Here is a 6,133-nt window from a genome sequence, read left to right as displayed (position 1 = left end):
TATGTCTAATTGCGCCTTTTCTTTTTTTCTAGCAGTTTGCGACGCAGATTGAGGATTCCCAGGTATGTTTTCTGTTAAGACCTTTGTGTATGTCTAATGGTTTCTTTTTTTTTCCTTTAGGTCGTGTGGCCTTTTTTTTTTTGCAGGGCGCGACGCAGATTGAGGATTCCCAGGTATGTTTTCTGTTAAGACCTTTGTGTATGTCTAATTGCGCCTTTTCTTTTTTTCTAGCAGGGCGCGACGCAGATTGAGGATTCCCAGGTATGTTTTCTGTTAAGACCTTTGTGTATGTCTAATTGCGCCTTTTCTTTTTTTCTAGCAGGGCTCGACGCAGATTGAGGATTCCCAGGTATGTTTTCTGTTAAGACCTTTGTGTATAACTAATTGCGCCTTTTCTTTTTTTCTAGCAGGGTGCGACGCAGATTGAGGATTCCCAGGTATGTTTTCTGTTAAGACCTTTGTGTATGTCTAATTGCGCCTTTTGTCTTTTTCTAGCAGGGCGCGACGCAGATTGAGGATTCCCAGGTATGTTTTCTGTTAAGACCTTTGTGTATGTCTAATTGCGCCTTTTCTTTTTTTCTAGCAGGGCGCGACGCAGATTGAGGATTCCCAGGTATGTTTTCTGTTAAGACCTTTGTGTATGTCTAATTGCGCCTTTTCTTTTTTTCTAGCAGTTCGCGACGCAGATTGAGGATTCCCAGGTATGTTTTCTGTTAAGACCTTTGTGTATGTCTAATGGTTTCTTTTTTTTTCCTTTAGGTCGTGTGGCCTTTTTTTTTTTTGCAGGGCGCGACGCAGATTGAGGATTCCCAGGTATGTTTTCTGTTAAGACCTTTGTGTATGTCTAATTGCGCCTTTTCTTTTTTTCTAGCAGGGCGCGACGCAGATTGAGGATTCCCAGGTATGTTTTCTGTTAAGACCTTTGTGTGTCTAATTGCGCCTTTTCTTTTTTTCTAGCAGTTCGCGACGCAGATTGAGGATTCCCAGGTATGTTTTCTGTTAAGACCTTTGTGTATGTCTAATTGCGCTTTTTCTTTTTTTCTAGCAGGGCGCGACGCAGATTGAGGATTCCCAGGTATGTTTTCTGTTAAGACCTTTGTGTATGTCTAATTGCGCCTTTTCTTTTTTTCTAGCAGTTTGCGACGCAGATTGAGGATTCCCAGGTATGTTTTCTGTTAAGACCTTTGTGTATGTCTAATGGTTTCTTTTTTTTTCCTTTAGGTCGTGTGGCCTTTTTTTTTTTGCAGGGCGCGACGCAGATTGAGGATTCCCAGGTATGTTTTCTGTTAAGACCTTTGTGTATGTCTAATTGCGCCTTTTCTTTTTTTCTAGCAGGGCGCGACGCAGATTGAGGATTCCCAGGTATGTTTTCTGTTAAGACCTTTGTGTATGTCTAATTGCGCCTTTTCTTTTTTTCTAGCAGGGCTCGACGCAGATTGAGGATTCCCAGGTATGTTTTCTGTTAAGACCTTTGTGTATAACTAATTGCGCCTTTTCTTTTTTTCTAGCAGGGTGCGACGCAGATTGAGGATTCCCAGGTATGTTTTCTGTTAAGACCTTTGTGTATGTCTAATTGCGCCTTTTGTCTTTTTCTAGCAGTTCGCGACGCAGATTGAGGATTCCCAGGTATGTTTTCTGTTAAGACCTTTGTGTATGTCTAATTGCGCCTTTTCTTTTTTTCTAGCAGTTCGCGACGCAGATTGAGGATTCCCAGGTATGTTTTCTGTTAAGACCTTTGTGTATGTCTAATGGTTTCTTTTTTTTTCTTTTAGGTCGTGTGGCCTTTTTTTTTTTTGCAGGGCGCGACGCAGATTGAGGATTCCCAGGTATGTTTTCTGTTAAGACCTTTGTGTATGTCTAATTGCGCCTTTTCTTTTTTTCTAGCAGGGCTCGACGCAGATTGAGGATTCCCAGGTATGTTTTCTGTTAAGACCTTTGTGTATGTCTAATTACGCCTTTTCTTTTTTTCTAGCAGGGCTCGACGCAGATTGAGGATTCCAGGTATGTTTTCTGTTAAGACCTTTGTGTGTCTAATTGCGCCTTTTCTTTTTTTCTAGCAGTTCGCGACGCAGATTGAGGATTCCCAGGTATGTTTTCTGTTAAGACCTTTGTGTATGTCTAATTGCGCCTTTTCTTTTTTTCTAGCAGGGCGCGACGCAGATTGAGGATTCCCAGGTATGTTTTCTGTTAAGACCTTTGTGTATGTCTAATTGCGCCTTTTCTTTTTTTCTAGCAGTTCGCGACGCAGATTGAGGATTCCCAGGTATGTTTTCTGTTAAGACCTTTGTGTATGTCTAATTGCGCCTTTTCTTTTTTTCTAGCAGGGCGCGACGCAGATTGAGGATTCCCAGGTATGTTTTCTGTTAAGACCTTTGTGTATGTCTAATTGCGCCTTTTCTTTTTTTCTAGCAGTTCGCGACGCAGATTGAGGATTCCCAGGTATGTTATCTGTTAAGACCTTTGTGTATGTCTAATTGCGCCTTTTCTTTTTTTCTAGCAGGGCTCGACGCAGATTGAGGATTCCCAGGTATGTTTTCTGTTAAGACCTTTGTGTATGTCTAATTGCGCGTTTTCTTTTTTTCTAGCAGTTCGCGACGCAGATTGAGGATTCCCAGGTATGTTTTCTGTTAAGACCTTTGTGTATGTCTAATTGCGCCTTTTCTTTTTTTCTAGCAGGGCGCGACGCAGATTGAGGATTCCCAGGTATGTTTTCTGTTAAGACCTTTGTGTATAACTAATTGCGCCTTTTCTTTTTTTCTAGCAGGGCTCGACGCAGATTGAGGATTCCCAGGTATGTTTTCTGTTAAGACCTTTGTGTCTAATTGCGCCTTTTCTTTTTTTCTAGCAGTTCGCGACGCAGATTGAGGATTCCCAGGTATGTTTTCTGTTAAGACCTTTGTGTATGTCTAATTGCGCCTTTTCTTTTTTTCTAGCAGGGCGCGACGCAGATTGAGGATTCCCAGGTATGTTTTCTGTTAAGACCTTTGTGTATGTCTAATTGCGCCTTTTCTTTTTTTCTAGCAGGGCGCGACGCAGATTGAGGATTCCCAGGTATGTTTTCTGTTAAGACCTTTGTGTATGTCTAATTGCGCCTTTTCTTTTTTTCTAGCAGTTCGCGACGCAGATTGAGGATTCCCAGGTATGTTATCTGTTAAGACCTTTGTGTATGTCTAATTGCGCCTTTTCTTTTTTTCTAGCAGGGCTCGACGCAGATTGAGGATTCCCAGGTATGTTTTCTGTTAAGACCTTTGTGTATGTCTAATTGCGCCTTTTCTTTTTTTCTAGCAGTTCGCGACGCAGATTGAGGATTCCCAGGTATGTTTTCTGTTAAGACCTTTGTGTATGTCTAATTGCGCCTTTTCTTTTTTTCTAGCAGTTCGCGACGCAGATTGAGGATTCCCAGGTATGTTTTCTGTTAAGACCTTTGTGTATGTCTAATTGCGCCTTTTCTTTTTTTCTAGCAGGGCGCGACGCAGATTGAGGATTCCCAGGTATGTTTTCTGTTAAGACCTTTGTGTATGTCTAATTGCGCCTTTTCTTTTTTTCTAGCAGGGCTCGACGCAGATTGAGGATTCCCAGGTATGTTTTCTGTTAAGACCTTTGTGTATGTCTAATTGCGCCTTTTCTTTTTTTCTAGCAGGGCGCGACGCAGATTGAGGATTCCCAGGTATGTTTTCTGTTAAGACCTTTGTGTATGTCTAATTGCGCCTTTTCTTTTTTTCTAGCAGGGTGCGACGCAGATTGAGGATTCCCAGGTATGTTTTCTGTTAAGACCTTTGTGTATGTCTAATTGTGCCTTTTCTTTTTTTCTAGCAGGGCGCGACGCAGATTGAGGATTCCCAGGTATGTTTTCTGTTAAGACCTTTGTGTATAACTAATTGCGCCTTTTCTTTTTTTCTAGCAGGGCTCGACGCAGATTGAGGATTCCCAGGTATGTTTTCTGTTAAGACCTTTGTGTCTAATTGCGCCTTTTCTTTTTTTCTAGCAGTTCGCGACGCAGATTGAGGATTCCCAGGTATGTTTTCTGTTAAGACCTTTGTGTATGTCTAATTGCGCCTTTTCTTTTTTTCTAGCAGGGCGCGACGCAGATTGAGGATTCCCAGGTATGTTTTCTGTTAAGACCTTTGTGTATGTCTAATTGCGCCTTTTCTTTTTTTCTAGCAGTTCGCGACGCAGATTGAGGATTCCCAGGTATGTTTTCTGTTAAGACCTTTGTGTATGTCTAATGGTTTCTTTTTTTTTCCTTTAGGTCGTGTGGCCTTTTTTTTTTGCAGGGCGCGACGCAGATTGAGGATTCCCAGGTATGTTTTCTGTTAAGACCTTTGTGTATGTCTAATTGCGCCTTTTCTTTTTTTCTAGCAGGGCTCGACGCAGATTGAGGATTCCCAGGTATGTTTTCTGTTAAGACCTTTGTGTATGTCTAATTACGCCTTTTCTTTTTTTCTAGCAGGGCTCGACGCAGATTGAGGATTCCCAGGTATGTTTTCTGTTAAGACCTTTGTGTGTCTAATTGCGCCTTTTCTTTTTTTCTAGCAGTTCGCGACGCAGATTGAGGATTCCCAGGTATGTTTTCTGTTAAGACCTTTGTGTATGTCTAATTGCGCCTTTTCTTTTTTTCTAGCAGGGCGCGACGCAGATTGAGGATTCCCAGGTATGTTTTCTGTTAAGACCTTTGTGTATGTCTAATTGCGCCTTTTCTTTTTTTCTAGCAGTTCGCGACGCAGATTGAGGATTCCCAGGTATGTTTTCTGTTAAGACCTTTGTGTATGTCTAATTGCGCCTTTTCTTTTTTTCTAGCAGGGCGCGACGCAGATTGAGGATTCCCAGGTATGTTTTCTGTTAAGACCTTTGTGTATGTCTAATTGCGCCTTTTCTTTTTTTCTAGCAGTTCGCGACGCAGATTGAGGATTCCCAGGTATGTTATCTGTTAAGACCTTTGTGTATGTCTAATTGCGCCTTTTCTTTTTTTCTAGCAGGGCTCGACGCAGATTGAGGATTCCCAGGTATGTTTTCTGTTAAGACCTTTGTGTATGTCTAATTGCGCCTTTTCTTTTTTTCTAGCAGTTCGCGACGCAGATTGAGGATTCCCAGGTATGTTTTCTGTTAAGACCTTTGTGTATGTCTAATTGCGCCTTTTCTTTTTTTCTAGCAGGGCGCGACGCAGATTGAGGATTCCCAGGTATGTTTTCTGTTAAGACCTTTGTGTATAACTAATTGCGCCTTTTCTTTTTTTCTAGCAGGGCTCGACGCAGATTGAGGATTCCCAGGTATGTTTTCTGTTAAGACCTTTGTGTCTAATTGCGCCTTTTCTTTTTTTCTAGCAGTTCGCGACGCAGATTGAGGATTCCCAGGTATGTTTTCTGTTAAGACCTTTGTGTATGTCTAATTGCGCCTTTTCTTTTTTTCTAGCAGGGCGCGACGCAGATTGAGGATTCCCAGGTATGTTTTCTGTTAAGACCTTTGTGTATGTCTAATTGCGCCTTTTCTTTTTTTCTAGCAGGGCGCGACGCAGATTGAGGATTCCCAGGTATGTTTTCTGTTAAGACCTTTGTGTATGTCTAATTGCGCCTTTTCTTTTTTTCTAGCAGTTCGCGACGCAGATTGAGGATTCCCAGGTATGTTTTCTGTTAAGACCTTTGTGTATGTCTAATTGCGCCTTTTCTTTTTTTCTAGCAGGGCGCGACGCAGATTGAGGATTCCCAGGTATGTTTTCTGTTAAGACCTTTGTGTATAACTAATTGCGCCTTTTCTTTTTTTCTAGCAGGGCTCGACGCAGATTGAGGATTCCCAGGTATGTTTTCTGTTAAGACCTTTGTGTCTAATTGCGCCTTTTCTTTTTTTCTAGCAGTTCGCGACGCAGATTGAGGATTCCCAGGTATGTTTTCTGTTAAGACCTTTGTGTATGTCTAATTGCGCCTTTTCTTTTTTTCTAGCAGGGCGCGACGCAGATTGAGGATTCCCAGGTATGTTTTCTGTTAAGACCTTTGTGTATGTCTAATTGCGCCTTTTCTTTTTTTCTAGCAGTTCGCGACGCAGATTGAGGATTCCCAGGTATGTTTTCTGTTAAGACCTTTGTGTATGTCTAATGGTTTCTTTTTTTTTCCTTTAGGTCGTGTGGCCTTTTTTTTTTTTG

The sequence above is a fragment of the Mytilus galloprovincialis genome, chromosome 4, assembly GCF_965363235.1.
Source record: "Mytilus galloprovincialis chromosome 4, xbMytGall1.hap1.1, whole genome shotgun sequence".
Lineage (NCBI taxonomy): Eukaryota > Metazoa > Mollusca > Bivalvia > Mytilida > Mytilidae > Mytilus > Mytilus galloprovincialis.
Note: the sequence above shows the minus strand (reverse complement) of the source record.